Genomic DNA, 17,575 nt, shown 5'->3' with positions numbered 1-17,575 from the left:
AGGCTCCTTGCTCTTCAGGGAGCCTGCTTCTCTCTCCGTCTCTGCCTGGCACTCTGCCTGCTTGTGTGTGTGCTCTCTCTCTCTCTCTCTGACAAATAAATGAATAAATTTTAAAAAAAGAAAAAGAAAAGGGGCCCTAGGTGGCTCAGTTGGTTAGGCATCTGCCTTCATCTCAGGTCATGATTCCAGGGTCCTGGGATGCAGCCCTGCAATGGGTGGAGAACCCACTTCTCCCTTTCTATCTGCGGCAACCCCTGCTTGTGCACTCTCTCAAATAAATAAATAAATATAATTCTTTAAAAAGAATTAAAGAAAAATTACCTCTGGGGAAGTCATAATAAACCATGAGGTTGAAAAGGTAAGCAAGGATCGGGCTCTCTGCTCCGCGGGGAGCCTGCTTCCTCCCCTCTCTCTCTGCCTGCCTCTCTGCCTACTTGTGATCTCTCTCTCTCTCTCTCTCTCTCTCTGTCAAATAAATAAAATCTTAAAAAAAAAAAAAGGTAAGCAAGGTGTTATAAAGTATGTGTGCACCATGTAAATTAAAGTGGACTTTTAACCTGACAGCAGTGGGAAGCCAGTGATGGGTTTTAAACAAGGGAGTCACGTGATCATATCTGTGCTTCTGAAAGATCATTCTGGCTGCAGCATAGAGAACAGACTGGGAGGAGGTAAGACCAAAGACAGGAAAGTCAGTTTGGAAGCCGTTGCAATGATCTGGAAGAGAAACCCTGACGCAGGGTTGCTGCAATGGGTACCCAGAAAAGCAGCTGGATTTTAGAAAGACTTGAGTAGTAATTGGGCATACCGGATGAATATTTGATGATAATTGTTTGAATAAGGGGTGGGGAGATGAGAGGTGAAAAACAGGGCAAGGATAGTGCCATTCACTAAGACAGACGATTAAAAAAAAAAGAAAAGAGCTATTTTAAGGGGAAATATGATATGCTTGTGGAACAGCCAGAGGAAGCCAGAAGGTATTTGAAAAGCTGGGCCTAAAGACAGATCTTAACTGGAGATGAAAGATGTGAGAGGCATCAATACAGAGACAGTGCTTGAAACTATAACTGCGGATTATCCCGGGAGAGTGTAAAGGGCCGGTCTAGAAGCACTTATGTGCTGCTATTAAAGTGTTTCCCAGTCAGCTCTCTAGCAAGAGAAGTTCTGATTGCAACAGTTGCTGATGTCTGTGGTGTAAATACTCCCACTGCGGTCAATTTCAAATGACCAACTTGTCATCACGGGAAGGTGAACTATGAAGAGATGCATCCCATTGGTTCCTGAGAGCTGTGGTGAGCCTGCTCCAGACCACCACCAAGTAGGAGAGAGCCCTGCCTATACCCCTAACACAAATATTTAAGGGATGGACAGAATAAAAGAATTCTCAAAAGAATAATCCATCCTAAGAACCAAGAAAGAAAGAACATGAAGGAGGAAATGATTGACCATTCATACTCCCCTGACCATCCCCAAATTACATATGATAAAATCCAAAAAGTGTCCATTGGGTTTAGCACCAAGCAGGTCATTAGTAGTCTTCATAAGACCAGTTTTAATGGAGACAGATGACAGTGGGCCTAGAGGTTCATGTGAACCAAGTGTTGGAAACCACAGCTGTAGATAAGTCTTAGACACCAGGAATAGTAGGCTGGCTTCTGTTTTCCAGCAGGAAATAGAATTGGACCAATCACTCAAAACCATGATAGCACTATTCCTCGCATCCCTCGTTCCATCTCCAACCCACACATAAATCCCTAGATCTCTGTACCTCTATACTTCTAACAGACCCTCTCACAATAAAGTGGTACCATTTCCCCATAAGGCATGGAAAAACGCATGCAGTGTGTGCTGGATTGGGCTAGTACCAACTTGTTCAGTACGGTTCCCAGAATCCCCTTCTCTCCGCCTTCCAAGTTAGATCTGGCCAGAAGAAGCACTTGAGTGAAATTTGAAAGGCAGGCATGAGACAACAGCCACTATCTTCAGGAGGTCTACAGTCAGATGAGGCAAAGGACAGACTCCGAGGTGTCTGGCAGGAGCCAGCTTGTTATCACTCTCCTTCCCTCTGTGTCTTCTCAACCATTGGCCCTGAGACCAACAGCAGTCCAGGCCTACTCCCAGACTGATGTGATGCACGGTGGCAGACTCACAGAGGCCACAGCTTCAAAACAACCTGTCTTTGAGCTCTCCCTTTGTGGTCCCATTTCAGAGACTGAGCAGAGTGGTTAACATCTTGATTTTGTTTGTTTTGTTTTAATTTTTTTAAAGATTTTATTTATTTATTTGTCATAGAGAGAGCGCAAGCAGGGGGAGTGGCAGGCAGAGGGAGAGGGAGAAGCAGGCTCCCTGATTCAGGGCTCAATCCCAGGACCCCAAGATCATGACCTAAGCCAGAGGCAGACACTTAACCAACTGAACCACCCAGGCATCTGGGCCTCTCAGATTTCTCGGCGGCTCCAACATGTCCAGCTGTAGGCAAACTGGGTAATGACTCTTCTTTTGATCCTTCAGCTCCCCTTCCAGACTTCCATGTCCCTGGTTTCTCTAACATTTGTGTAATGTCTCGAATTCCTAATGCCTTCTCTCCATAATGTTTTGGATGGCTCTGCTTCCCCAATTGAACTCTTCGCTGGTACCATGAGTGAAGGGCAGCCAGAACAAAACCTACCAGACATGCATCTGGTTTGGGGACAGGCAACGGGTAGAGGCTGGAAAAGCAGAAGGAAACTGTGAGCAAAGGCTGGAAAAACAGTGAAGGGATCATAGGCATAGATTGGAAAATGGAAAAGTGCAAGGATGATTTGTGTTATGCAGCAGTAAAACGATTGGCAAGACTGTCACCTGTGGAAACACAAAAGACAGAAAATGCAGCTAATAAACTTTTGGATCTAGCTAAACTTTTGGATCTTCTAACGTCCAAGCTGAACGTTGGAAGTCCCAGTAGGTTAATCCTAGTGGCACGTGATAAAGTACTTCCAGAGAGAGAGGAACAAAAGAAGGAACTCGAGTTTGCAAGAGGAATTTAGAAGAAACAGAAAATCCAGGACTTGCTTATGTTGGAAAACAAAACTGTTTTACGTCTCTAGTTGATCCAGGCAGCAATGGATTCTCAGAGGAAGAAACAGCCTCCAGAGGAAGATCAAATTGAGGGTTTGGCTATAGAGCCCTTGGCTAAAATCTCAGACACATTTGTGATGGTTCCTAGCACACTCTCTTCATGAGACAAAAGGGCTTCCAGGAATCCTAAGGACATGGTCCCAAAGAGGGCTAATTTCAAAATAGCTATGAACAAGCCTAAAGGGTGGGCCTATCTTGGAAAGAATTGTGGATATAAGTTTTATCTCATGGAGTAGACTCTAAATCTGACATATAGAAATCCTACAACATTTTTAAGGGACTTCTGTCAGCTCAGAGTGAAAGAGACTGAGATTGTCCAAATTCCAAGTAGCGCTCTAAGACCCCAGGTCTCCATGAATAGGAAGCAGGCTGAGGAAACTGCCCAGCTACAAACACAAGCCATTTTTTTTTTAAGATCTTGTTTATTTATTTGTCAGAGAGTGAAAGAGAGAGAGCGCACAAGCAGGGGGAGCAGCAGAGGGAGAAGCAGGCTCCCCAATGAGCAGGAAGGCTGATGCGGGGCTCCATCCCAGGACCCCTGGGATCATGATCTGAGTTGAAGGCAGATGCTTAACTGACTGAGCCACTCAGGCACCCCAGACACAATTTATTTTTATGAAAACTAGGATATTTCAGAAAGTAGAGCCAAGATCCCTGAGAATGGAATGAAAATCCTCAAAGAACAGTGAATTAGCAAGTAGTCCTCCAAGCAGGCCCTAATTAAGAAACAGTCCCTATCCCCAGAGTAAGGGGATCTGGCATCATGTGCCTCATTGAGTATCAGAATTGCTTTGACCCAGGCTGGCTGGCTCAATCAGTAGAGCATGCAACTCGTGATCTCAGGGTTATAAACTCAAGCCCCTTATTGAGTGCAGAGATTACTTTAAAAAAGAAAGAAAGAAATGCTATGAAATAATGATTGCTATGTCCCTCCTGTACTTCCTCTTTGTTGCGCTGTACTTCCTCTTTTTGAACAGAAGTATTCATTAGGTGGCTAGGGAGCAGGTAACATGCCTTTTTAACTCACTGATCTTTGGATTAAGAATAGCTTTATGCAAAAAAAAAAAAAAATAGCCATATGCAGCAGTTCTTTGAAAAATTAAAAATAGAATTACCATATGATCCAGCCATTCCACTTCTAGGAATAAAAAGAATTGAAAGTAGTGATACAAACAGATATTTGCCCTCCCATATTCAGAGCAGCATTATCCACAATAGCCAAAATGTGGAAGCAACTCAGATGTTTATCAACAGAAGAATGGGAACACCTGGGTGGCTCAGTGGGTTAAGCATCTGACTTTGGCTCAGATCATGATCCCAGGGTCCTGGGACTGAGTCCTGAATCAGGCTCCCTGCTCAGCAGGGAGTCTGCTTCTCTCTCTCCCTCTGCCACTTCCCACTCCCACTTGTGGTCTCTCTCTTGTTAATAAATAAATAAAATCCATAAAAAACAAACAAACAAACAAACAAAACGGGGGGAAAGCAAGATGGTGGAGGAAAGTAGGAGACATGAATGTCATCAGGTCCCGAGTGTTCAGCTGGATAGTTATCAAACCATTCTGAACATCTACAAACTCAATAAATGATCAAAGAAAAGAGCAGCAATTCTAGGAACAGAAAAGCGACCACTTTCTGGAAGGTAGGACGTGTGGAGAAGTGAATCCAAGGCAAGAGGCAGGAAGAGAGACCGAGGGAGGAGGGACCAGCTCCTGGCAAATGGTAGAGCAGCGGAGCACAAAATCGGAACTTTCAGAAGTTGGCTCCACTGAGGGATGTCACTCCAGAGGCTAAGTGGGAAGTGGAGACCTCACAGGGATAGTGTGGTCTCAGGACCTGCAGGGTTACAAAAAGACTGGAAGTTCCTGAGGGTGGCAGACCTCCCTGGTATTGGAGTGGGGAAGCCTGCGGCAGGGACAGAGCTGAGGAGGGGCTCTCAGCTTGGGGTTACCTTAAACCGTGATCTGAGGCACAGTCAGGCCCCTGCTCTTCAAGCAGGGACCCCAGAAGTGGCAGGTCCAGAGAGACTCACCTTCTCCCCCGGGAGGAGTGGTACAGGACCACATTGCAGGAATCTGCTGGGTTTGGAGACTCCAAACGGGACCATGCGCCAGAGATAGAAATGCTAGGTCACAGGCTGGGTGAGCACAGAGCACAGCTGGAGACCAAAGACACGGGAGGGATTAACTGCTTTTCTCCAAGGGATTGACTGCTTTTCTCCAAGGGCGCACTGAGGAGTGGGGCCTGAGCTCTGGCTCCTCCAGCCGATGATTGGGAGGCGGCCATCTTCATTCCCATCCTCCAGAGTTCTATGGAAAATGTTCAGGGAACAAAAGCTCCCGAGAGCAAACTGGGCAGATTACTTAGCCCGGCCCCTGGCAAGGTCGGTGCAATTCCGCCTCCAGGCAAAGACATTTGAGAATTATGGGGCAACAGGCCCCTCCCACAAAAGTTCAGCAAAAACATCCAGCCAAGACCAAGTTTACTGATCAATGAGAACTGCAAAACAGCAGTGCTAGAGGAATACAGCATATAGAATTCAGGACTTTTCCCCCATGATTCTTTAATCTTTCAAAGTTAAATTTTTAAAATCTTTGTTATTTTTTCTTTTCTATTTTTTGAATGTTCCCTCTTTCCTATTTTAACATTTTATCTTATTAATACTTTTTAAAAAATCTTTTAATTTTCATTTTTATACTCATATTCTATCCCTTCATTGTATTTAACCTTATTTTTTTAATACACATAAGTTTTTCTTTAAAATTTTGGGATACAGTTTCTTCTTTTTTTTTTTTAATTTCTTTTCAGCGTAACAGAATTCATTGTTTTTGCACCACACCCAGTGCTCCATGCAATCCGTGCCCTCCTTAATACCCACCACCTGGTTCCCCCAACCTCCCACCCCCCCCTTCAAAACCCTCAGATTGTTTTTTCAGAGTCCATAGTCTCTCATGTTTCACCTCCCCTTCCAATTTCCCTCAACTCCCTTCTCCTCTCCATCTCCCTATGTCCTCCATGTTATTTGTTTTGTTCATCATCACTAGCCATTAGGGAGATTCAAATTAAAACCACATTGAGATACCACCTTACACCAGTTAGAATGGCCAAAATTAGCAAGACAGGAAACAACATGTGTTAGAGAGGATGTGGAGAAAGGGGAACCCTCTTATGCTGTTGGTGGGAACGCAAGTTGGTGCAGCCACTTTGGAGAACAGTGTGGAGATTCCTCAAGAAATTAAAAATAGGGGCACCTGGGTGGCTCAGTGGGTTAAGCCTCTGCCTTCAGCTCAGGTCATGATCTCAGGGTCCTAGGATCAAGCCCCACATCGGGCTCTCTGCTCAGCGGGGAGCCTGTTCCCCCTCTCTCTCTGCCTGCCTCTCTGCCTACTTGTGATCTCTCTCTCTCAAATAAATAAATAAAATCTTAAAAAAAAAAAAAAAAGAGGGGCGCCTGGGTGGCTCAGTGGGTTAAGCCGCTGCCTTCGGCTCAGGTCATGATCCCAGGTCCTGGGTTTGAGCCCCACATCGGGCTTTCTGCTCAGCAGGGAGCCTGCTTCCTCCTCTCTCTCTGCCTGCCTCTCTGCCTACTTGTGATTTCTCTCTGTCAAATAAATAAATAAAATCTTTAAAAAAAAAAGAAAAAGAAATTAAAAATAGTGCTTCCCGGATGCCTGGGTGGCTCAGTTGGTTGAGCAGCTGCCTTCGGCTCAGGTCATGATCCCAGCGTCCTAGGATCGAGTCCCACATCGGGCTCCTTGCTTGGCGGGGAGCCTGCTTCTCCCTCTGCCTCTGCCTGCCATTCTGTCTGCCTGTGCTCGCTCGCTCTCCTCTCTCTCTCTGACAAATAAATAAAATCTTTAAAAAAATAAAAAAAAAAAAAATAGAGCTTCCCTAGGATCCTGCAATTGCACTACTGGGTATTTACCCCAAAGATGCAGATGTAGTGAAAAGAAGGACCATCTGTACCCCAATGTTTATAGCAGCAATGGCCATGGTCGCTGAACTGTGGAAAGAACCAAGATGCCCTTCAACGGATGAATGGAAAAGGAAGATGTGGTCCATATATACTATGGAGTATTATGCCTTCATCAGAAAGGATGAATACCCTTGGGGCGCCTGGGTGGCTCAGTGGGTCAAGCCTCTGCCTTGGGCTCGGGTCATGGTCTCAGGGTCCTGGGATCGAGCCCCGCATCGGGCTCTCTGCTCAGCGGGGAGCCTGCTTCCCTCTCTCTCTCTCTGCCTGCCTCTCTCCCTACTTGTACTCTCTCTCAAATAAATAAAAATCTTTACAAAAAAAAAAAAAAAGGATGAATACCCAACTTTTGTAGCAACATGGACGGGACTGGAAGAGATTATGCTGAGTGAAATAAGTCAAGCAGAGAGAGTCAATTATCATATGGTTTCACTTATTTGTGGAGCATAACAAATAACATGGACATTGGAATACAGTTTCTTCTAACAGACCAAAATATACCCTAAATCTAAGATATGGTTTTCTTCTGGTCTCCAGGCTGATCACATTTTCTCCTTTTTTTTTTTCTTTTTTCAACCAACTTCTTATCAATTCCTTTTCTAAAATCTTTTTAGGGCGCCTGGGTGGCTCAGTGGGTTAAGCCGCTGCCTTTGGCTCAGGTCATGATCTCAGGGTCCTGGGATCGAGTCCCGCATCGGGCTCTCTGCTCAGCAGGGAGCCTGCTTCCCTCTCTCTCTCTCTCTGCCTGCCTCTCCGTCTACTTGTGATCTCTCTCTGTCAAATAAATAAATAAAATCTTTAAAAAAAAATAAATAAATAAAATCTTTTTAAAAATTCTCATCTTTACAGCCATATTCCATCCCTTCATCATGTTTACCCTTATTTTTATATAAATATAAGTTTTTCTTTCTTTAAAATTTTGGGAGGCAATTTCTTCTAACAGACCAAAACACACCCAAAATCAAGTGTGTGGCTCTGTTCTATTCACCAGCCTAATCATACTTTTTTTTTCCTTTCTTCTCCCCCCGGTTTTGGGTCTCTTCTGATTTGCTTAGTATATATTTTTCTGGGATCATTGTTACCCTCTTAGCATTTTGTTCTCTCATTCATCTATTCTTCCCTGGACAAAATGACAAGGCAGAAAAACTCACCTCAGAAAAAAGAACAAGAGGCAGTAGCAACTGCTGGGGACCTAATCAATATGGACATTAGTAAGATGTCAGAACTAGAGTTCAGAATGGCAATTATAAAGATGCTATCTGGGCTTGAGAAAAGTGTAGAAAACACTAGAGAATCCCTTTCTGAAGAAATAAAATCTCTTTCTGCAGAAATAAAAGAACTGCAACCAAGTTGAAATCAAAAAAGCTATTAATGAGGTACAATAAAGAATGGAGGCCCTTACTGCTAGGATAAATGAGGCAGGAAAGAGAATTAGTGATATAGAAGACCAAACAATGGAGAATAAATAGGCTGAGAAAAAGAGAGATAAACAACTACTGGATCACGAGGGGAGAATTCGAGAAATAAGTGATACCATAAGATGAAACAATAGTAGAATAATTGGGATCCCAGAAGAAGAAAGAGAGAAAGGGGCTGTGATATCTCCTCTTTCATTCATGATTTTATCAATTTTGGCCCTTTCTCTTTTCTTTTTGATAAGTCTGGCCATGAGCTTATCAATCATATCAATTCTTTCAAATAACCAGCTCCTAGTTTTGTTGATCTGTTCTACTGTTCTTTGGGCTTCTATTTCATTGATTTTTGCTCTGATCTTTATTATTTCTCTTCTCCTACTGGGTTTAGGCTTTTTTTTTTTTTTTTTTTTTTTTTTTTTTTTTTTTTTTGCTGTTCTTTCTCCAGCTCCTTTAGGTGTAGGGTTAGGTTGTGTACTTGAGATCTTTCTTATTTCTTGAGAAAGGCTTGTATCACTACATACTTTCCTCTCAGGACTGCCTTTGCTGTGTGCAAAAGATTTTGAACAGTTGTGTTTTCATTTTCATTTGTTTCCATGAATTTTTTAATTCTTCTTTAATTTCCTGGTTGAGCCATTCATTCTTTAGAAGGATGCTCTTTAGCCTCCATGTATTTGAGTTCTTTCCAACTTTCCTCTTGTGATTGAGTTCTAGTTTCCAAGCATTGTGGTCTGAAAATATGCAGTGGAATGATCCTAATCTTTTGGTACCAGGTGAAACCTGATTTGTGACCCATGATGTGATCTATTCTGGAGAATGTTCCATGTGTGCTAGAGAAGAATGTATATTCTTGGAATGGAATGTTCTGAATATATCTATGATGTCCATCGGTCCAGTGTGTCATTTAAAGCCTTTATTTCCTTTTTGATCTTTTGCTTAGATGATCTGTCCATTTCAGTGAGGGGGTGTTAAAGTACCCTACTATTATTGTATTATTGTCAATGAGTTTCTTTGATTTTGTTATTAATTGGTTTATATAATTGGCTGCTCCCATGTTAGGGGCATTGATATTTAGAATTGTTAGCTCTTCTTGTTACCAGCACCACACTCTAACCAACTGAGCTAACCAGCCGCCTTAGATAGACCTTTTAAGTATGATGTAATGTCCTTCCTCATCTCTTATTATAGTCTTTAGCTTAAAAATATAACTTATCTGATATAAGGATTGTCCAGGACAATCAGGACAGAGCCCAGGGCCAGGGCCAGATGGCTTCCCAGGAGAATTCTACCAAACATTTAAAGAAAAATTAATACATATTCTCCTGGAACTGTTCCCAAAAAAATAGAAATGGAAAGAAAACTTCCAAACTCATTTATAAAGCCAGCATTACCATGATCTCAAAACCAGACAAAGACCCCATCAAAAAGGAGAATTACAGACCAATAATATCCCTGATGAACATGGATGCAAAAATTCTCACTAAAGTAGCAGCTAAAAGAATCCAACAGTACATTAAAAGGATTATTCACGGGGGTGCCTAGGTTACTCAGTGGGTTAAAGCCTCTGCCTTGAGCTTAGGTCATGGTCTCAGGGTCCTGGGATCAAGCCTCACATCGGGCTCTCTGCTCAGCAGGGAGCCTGCTTCTTCCTCTTTCCCTGCCTGCCTCTCTGCCTACCTGTACTCTCTGTCTATCAAATAAATAAAGTCTTTAAAAAAAAAAAAGGATTATTCACCACGACCAAGGGGGATTTATTCCTGGGCTGCAAGGTTGATTCAACACCCACAAATCAATCAATATGATGCAATACATTAATAAAAGAAAGAACAAGAACCATATGATACTCTTAATAGATGGTGAAAAAGCATTTGCCAAAGTACAGCATCCTTTCTTTTCTTTTCTTTTCTTTTTAAAGATTTTATTTATTTATTTGACAGAGAGAAATCACAAGTAAGCAGAGAGGCAGGCAGAGAGAGAGGAGGAAGCAGGCTCCCTGCTGAGCAGAAAGCCCGATGTGGGGCTCAAACCCAGGACCTGGGATCATGACCTGAGCCGAAGGCAGCGGCTTAACCCACTGAGCCACCCAGGCGCCCCTACAGCATCCTTTCTTGATCAAAACTCTTCAGAGTGTAGGCATAGAGGGTACATACCTCGATGTCATCAAAGCTGTCTATGAAAAACCCACAGCAAATATCATTCTCAATGGAGAAAAACTGAGAGCTTTTCCCCTAAGGTCAGGAACATGGCAGGGCTATCCACTATCATCACTACTATTCTATTAGAAGTCCTAGCCTCAGCAATCAGAAAACAAAAAGAAATAAAAAGTATCAGAATCAGCAAAGAAGAAGTCAAACTCTCACTTTTTGCAGATGATATGATACTTTATGTGGAAAGCCCAAAGACTCCACTCCAAAATTGCTAGAACTCATACAGTAATTCAGTAAAGTGTCAGGTATAAAAGCAATGCACAGAAATCAGTTGCATCTCTCTACACCAACAGCAAGACAGAAGAAAGAGAAATTAAGGGGTTGATCCCATTAACAACTGCACCCAAAACCATAAGATACCTAGGAATACACCTAACCAAAGAGGCAACGAATCTGTACTCAGAAAACTATAGAGTACTCATTGAATAAATTGAGGAAGACACAAAGAAATGGAAAAATGTTCCATGTTCAGGGATTCGAAGACAAATATAGTCTATGCTACCTAAAGCAATGTACGCACTTAGTGCAATTCCTATCAAAATACCATCAGCTTTTTTCAAAGAAATGGAACAAATAATCCTAAAATTTATATGAAACCAGAAAAGACCCAGAATAGCCAGAGGAATGTTGAAAAAGAAAACCAAAGTTGGCGGCATCACAATTCCAGACTTCAAGCTCTATTACAAAGCTGTGATCATCAAGACAGTATTGTACTGACACAAAAACAGACACATAGATCAGTGGGACAGAATAGAGAGCCCAGAAATGGACCCTCAACTCTATGGTCAACTAATCTTCAACAAAGTAGGAAAGAATGTCCAATGGAAAAAAGACAGCCTCTTCAACAAATGGTGTTGGAAAAATTGGACAGCCACATGCAAAAGAATGAACCTGGACTATTTTCTTACACCACACACAAAAATAGACACCAAATGGAGGAAAGACCTCAATATGAGATAGGATTCCATCAGAATCCTTGAGGAGATTACAGACAGCAAGCTCTTTGACCTCAGCAACAGCAACTTCTTCCTAGAAACATGACCAAAGGCAAAGGAAGCAAGGGTAAGAATGAACTATTGGGACTTCATCAAGATCCAAAGCTTTTGCACAGCAAAGGAATCAGTCAACAAAACCGAAAGACAACTAGCAGAATGGAAGAAGATATTTACAAATGACATATCAGATAAAGGGCTGGTGTCCAAAATGTATAAAGAACTTATCAAGGGGCGCCTGGGTGGCTCAGTGGGTTAAAGCCTATGCCTTCGGCTCAGGTCATGATCCCAGAGGTCTGGGATTGAGACATCGGTCTCTCTGCTCTTCAGGGAGCCTGTTTACTCCTCTCTCTCTCTCTCTCTCTCTCTGCCTGCCTGCCTCTCTGCCTACTTGTGATCTCTATCAAATAAATAAATAAAATCTTTAAAAAAAAAAAAAAGGAACTTACAAACTCAACATCTGAAGACCAAATAATCCAAAAAGAAATGGCCAGAAGACATAAACAGACATTTCTGTGAAGAATACATCCAAATGGCCAACAGACACATGAAAAAGTGCTCCACCTCACTCAGAATCAGGGAAATACAAATCAAAACCACAGTGAGATACCACCTCAAACCAGTCAGAATGGCTGAAATTAACAAGTCAGGAGATGACAGATGTTGGCAAGGATACAGAGAAAGGGGAACTTTCCTACACTATTGGTGAGAATGCAAGCTAGTGTAGCCACTCTGGAAAACAATATGGAGGTTCCTCAAAAAGTTGGAAATAGAGCTACCTTACAACCCAGCAATCACACTACTGGAAATAGAACTACTCTACAACCCAGCAATTGCACTACTAGGTATCTTTACCCTAAAGATACAAATGTAGTAATCCAAAAGGGCCTGTGCATCCAAATGTTTATAGCATCAATGTCCACAATAGCCAAATTATGGAAAGAACCTAGATGTCCATTAACAGATGAATAGATAAAGATGAGTGGTATATATATACAATGGAATACTCTGCAGCCTCCAAAAAAGAAATCTTGTCATTTACAATGACGTGGGTGGAACTAGAGGGTAATATGCTAAATGAAATAAGTCAATCAGAAAAAGACAATTCTTATATGATCTCTCTGATATGAGGAATTTGAGAGTCAGGGAGGGGGGTCGTGGGGGGCAGGGAGGGAAAAAATGAAACAAGATGGAAATGGAGAATGAGATAAACCATAAGAGACTCTTAATCTCAGGAAACAAACTGCAGGTTGCTGGGAGGGTGGTCGTGGGAGGGGTAGAGTAGTTGAGTTATGACATTGGGCAGGGTATATGCTATGGTGAGAGCTATGGATTATGTAAGACTAATGAGTCACAGACCTGTACCCCTGAAGCAAATAATACATTATATGTTAATTTTAAAAAGAGGAATTAGTAAATAAAATTTGGTATATACATACATGAAAAATGATTCAGTTTTAAACAGGAAAATGGTGACATTTATGATACCTACTTTAAAATCAGAATAAGGGGTAACAGGTGGCTCAACTGATGGGGCACCAGACTTGATTTTGCCTCCAGTGGTGATCTCAGTGTAATGGGGTTGAGCCCCATCAGGCTCTATGCTCAGAGGGCGGTCTGCTTGAGATTCTTTCTCTCTCTCTCTCTCAAATATATAAATAAATCATTAAGGATGCCTGGGTGGCTCAGTCAGTTAAGTGTCTAACTTTGGCTCAGGTCATGATTTCAGGGTCCTGGGATGGAGCTCCGAGTCCAGCTCCACGTTCTATAGGGAGTTTGCTTGTCCCTCTGCTGCCCACAGTCTTGTGCACGAACACACACTGTCTTTCTCAAATAAATACATTAAATATTTATAAATAAATAAATCTTTTAAAAAGTAAAATTGGAATAATACAGAGAAGATTAACATGGTCCCTGTGCAAGGAAAACACACACATTTGTTAAGTATTCCATGTTTTTTGTAACATTGTACGTCAGCTAGACTCAAAATTAAATAAATAGGAAGACAATTCTGATACATGCTTCAACACAAATGACACTTGACAACAGGGGCACCTGGGTGGCTCAGACAGATGAGCGTCTGCCTTTGGCTCGGGTCATGACTGCAGGGTCCTGGGATCCACCCCTGTGTTGGGCTCCCTGCTCAGCGTGGAGGCTGTTCCACCCTCTCCTTCTGCCCACCCTCACCCATGCTCTCTCTCTCAGATAAATAAATAGAATCTTTAAAAATAAAAATTAAAAGAAATAAACTTGAAGACATATGCTAAATAAAATAAACTAGTCACAAAAGGATAAATACCGTTATGATTCCACTTATGTGAGAGATTTAGGGTAGTCAAATAGGTAGAGACAGAAAATAAAATGGTGGTTGTCCAAGGGTTAACAAAGGGTTTGAGGGGAGGGCCATAGGAAGTTACTGTTTAATGGGTACAGAATTGTTGGGGAGATTTTTTAAGGTGTTTTTTTTTTTTTAAACTAATCTCCAACATGGGGCTTGAACCCACAACACCGAGATTAAGAGTTGCTTGCTCTACCGATTGAGCCAGCCAGTCAGTGCTCCAGGTGTGCAGTTCTAGTTTTCCAAGATGAAAAAAGCTCTAGAGATGGATGGCTGTGACAGTTGTAGAACAATGTAAACATACTTAACACCGCTGAACTATATACTTAAAAATGGCTAAAATGGTAAATTTTATGTAATGCATATTTTACCACAATTGAAAAGAAAAGAATGGCTTCACCCCACGCTGCACCCTTAGCCACATTCAGATCTGGCGCAGATCAAATATTAGTGAAGTTAAATCTGCTGCAATCATCGGCACAAGAGTTTTGAGGGTCTTGGGGTATGAATAAGCATATTTCACACGTGGGAGAAATGTGAATAATTTGTCACCAGAGCAGGACTTTGACAAACTACAAAAATGAAAAATGGCCACAAGTCCTTCTCATAGCTGAATGTATGTCCCTTTATCAAGTGACTTTGCAGTTTCTTCCATAAACAGTTGGAGTCCATTTTGCTCCCTTTTGAATCTAAGCTTGGTCACGTGGCTTACTTTGGCCAACGGGACATTAGCACAGGCTAATTAAGCAGAGGCTTGAAAAATGCTTCTGTATTGGGGCTTGCTTTCTTTCACCGCTGATAGTGCTATAACCACAAAAAAGTTCAGGGGAGCCCCCTCAAAGATGAGTAGAGACCCAGCCATCCCAGCGGTCTCAGCTGAAGCTCGGGACATATGAGGGGGACTACTCTGGACTACTCAGTCTGGCTCAAACTAGAGCACCCATAGTCGAACTAGTACCTCCTGAAAAACAATAAATGCTTTACGTTTTAAGCCACTAAGTTTTGGATGATTTGTTATTTAGCAAAAGCTAACCCATACAGGATGGTTTTAGAGCTGTCAAAATGAGTTGGTGGGGGCCCGGTTTGCTCAATGTCTGGCGACGCACACACGCAGTCCTCCGCAATGAAGAATTATTCCACCCAATTCCCCCCCCCCCCACCATGGAAGAACACTGGAACCATGCCTAAGCTTGTCACACCACTTGGAAGAGAGAGGAGTTAAAAGAAATTGATCATTATGGAGAGCCTTATCTGTATGAGACATTTTACGTGCACTAGTTGATTCTACGCAACAAGTTCTTCTTGGTTATCCCCACTTAACAGATAAAAAAACTGAGACTTGGAGGGTTACTTGGTTTTCTCCTGTCACATAGCTAATAGATAGCAGCACCAGGATTCAAACCCACGTCAGTCAAAGGTCAGCTCAGAGAAGCCTTCCCTGACCACCTACTCTTGGGTGCCCTCTACACTTACCGCCATCACTTGTTATTATATTACTTTTATTCTTTTTGTAGCATTCCTCTCTATTATCAGAGTGTTCACTTACTTGTTGTCATAAGCCCCCTACCAGAATAACTCCCACAAGTAGCATGGCTTTGTGGGATTTACCCACCACTGCATCTCCAGCACCTTCTCTCTCCTGAGAGAAAAGACACTCAGCAAATTATTGTTGAATGAATGGAGTGAATGAATGGTTTTCCATGCAATCCAGATGCCTAGGCCTCAGGCAGGCTGGATTCTCTCAGCTTCTGTTCCTGTTGGTATCAGCTCTGTTTTCCCCTCCACTGGCTCTGATTCATGTGGCCCAGTATGAGACTTCTGCCATGATGAGGGCAACTTCAGAAATCCTCTCATATGCCCTCTTCATTCTCCAAATAGGAAAAAAAAAAAAAGAGGTTCATTGATGTCTCCTCAGGGATGCCCCTTCTCAAGCCACACGGTGGTCTCCACACCTTTTTGTGTTCTGGTGCCTGTGCACTCAACCTTCCCATGTAAAGAACAAGCCTGCTTCACTGGGTTGCTCTGTGGATGATATAAAATAATGTGATTTTCTTAAATCCCACCAACTTCCAGGATGACAATCAAATGTCATGACAAAATCACAGATCATAGCCTTGGGCCTGAGAGGACTTTACGTAGGCTAACTCGGGCTCTTAAAAAAAAACTGAGGGGAGCCTGGGTGGCTCAGTGGGTTAAGCCTATGCCTTCTGCTCAGGTCATGTTCTCAGGGTTCTGGGATTGAGCCCTACATTGGACTCTCTGCTCAGCAGGGAGCCTGCTTCCCCCTCTCTCTCTGTCTGCCTCTCTGCCTACTTGTGATCTCTCTCTGTCAAATAAATAAATCTAAAAAAAAAAAAACTGAGAGCTCTTGATGTGAACACTTGCTGTATCAACAAATTCTCTCTCAACTATGTATGACTGTGATAATTATAGACAAGACAAGGATGGTTATCTTTCGCTTTGTAACAAGCCCCCTCAACGCTCAGTAGCTTAAGTCAACCATGACTTACGATTCTTCATGATTCTGTTGGCTGTGTGGTTCTTCTGCTGATTTCACCTGAGCTCATTCATGTAGCCGCGTTCAGTGAGTGGGTGTGCTGGGGGCTGGGCTCAATAGGAATTGCTGAGACAGCTGGGCCCCTCTCCTCCTGCTCTCTCATCCCAGGCTTCTTGGTGGCCTGAGGTTCCAGAGGACAAAGGTGGAAGCCGCCAAGCTTTTTGAGGCCTACATTGTAGAACTTGCCCAACAGCACTCCCACCACATCACATCTGTCCCAGTAAGTCACAAAGGCCAACCTGACATTACAGGGGCTAGAAAATGGATTCTGCTTCTGGATGGGAGCAGCAAAATCACATTACAGAGGACTGTGCATTCTGGCATGGGCCAAACTTGTGACCGTTGAGACAACTTTTGGGATTCCACATTATATTATCTTCATAGCTCAGACAAATGTGTTGTTAATGATAAAACCCCGATTTTTCAAGCATGAAGGAAAGCAATATTCAAGTCAATCAAATAGCTGTGTTATAAAAAAAAATTTATAAAACCTACTCTCAGACAGCTTTTTTTTAATTATTTGACAGGGAGAGAGATCATAAGCAGGCAGAGAGACAGGCAAAGAGAGGGAGGGAAGCATGCTCCCTGCTGAGCAGAGAGCCTGATGTGGGGCTCCATCACAGGACCTGAGATCATGACCTGAGCCAAGGGCAGAGGCTTAACCCACTGAGCCACCCAGGCACCCCTCAGACAGCATTTTTTATAAGATTGTTATAAAGATCTACAAATCTTTATCCTTCCCATTGCACACCCACTCCCCAGTCCTTCTCCCTTGCCACTAGCCATTCAGTTTCTAGTTCTTTTTCCTGGAAAAACTTTCCTTCCTCTTTCTACTTCGTTATGCCAGCACTTTCAACAGCAGTATAGCTTGGCAGCTCCCCTCAGTTTCCTACTTATTTTGGCCAATTGCCACCTAGAATATTATGTCCCCTGAGACACGCTGTCAAAGGCAACACTCCTGAAACTGCCTATTGCATTTTTTTTT

At 42.7% G+C, this 17,575-nt stretch overlaps 1 non-coding gene across 1 annotated transcript; it reads left to right on the top strand.

Annotated features, from left to right (window-relative positions):
- The first annotated feature begins 13,551 nt into the window (after nt 1-13,551).
- LOC125108084 (U6 spliceosomal RNA) lies at nt 13,552-13,654 on the top strand. Its single transcript, XR_007129772.1, has one exon. It is a non-coding gene; the product is annotated as a U6 spliceosomal RNA (small nuclear RNA).
- The last annotated feature ends 3,921 nt before the right edge of the window (nt 13,655-17,575 follow it).

This window comes from Lutra lutra, chromosome 8, assembly GCF_902655055.1.
Source record: "Lutra lutra chromosome 8, mLutLut1.2, whole genome shotgun sequence".
NCBI lineage: Eukaryota > Metazoa > Chordata > Mammalia > Carnivora > Mustelidae > Lutra > Lutra lutra.
The sequence above is the reverse complement of the archived record's forward strand: the minus strand, read 5'-3'. Positions and strand labels throughout refer to the sequence as shown.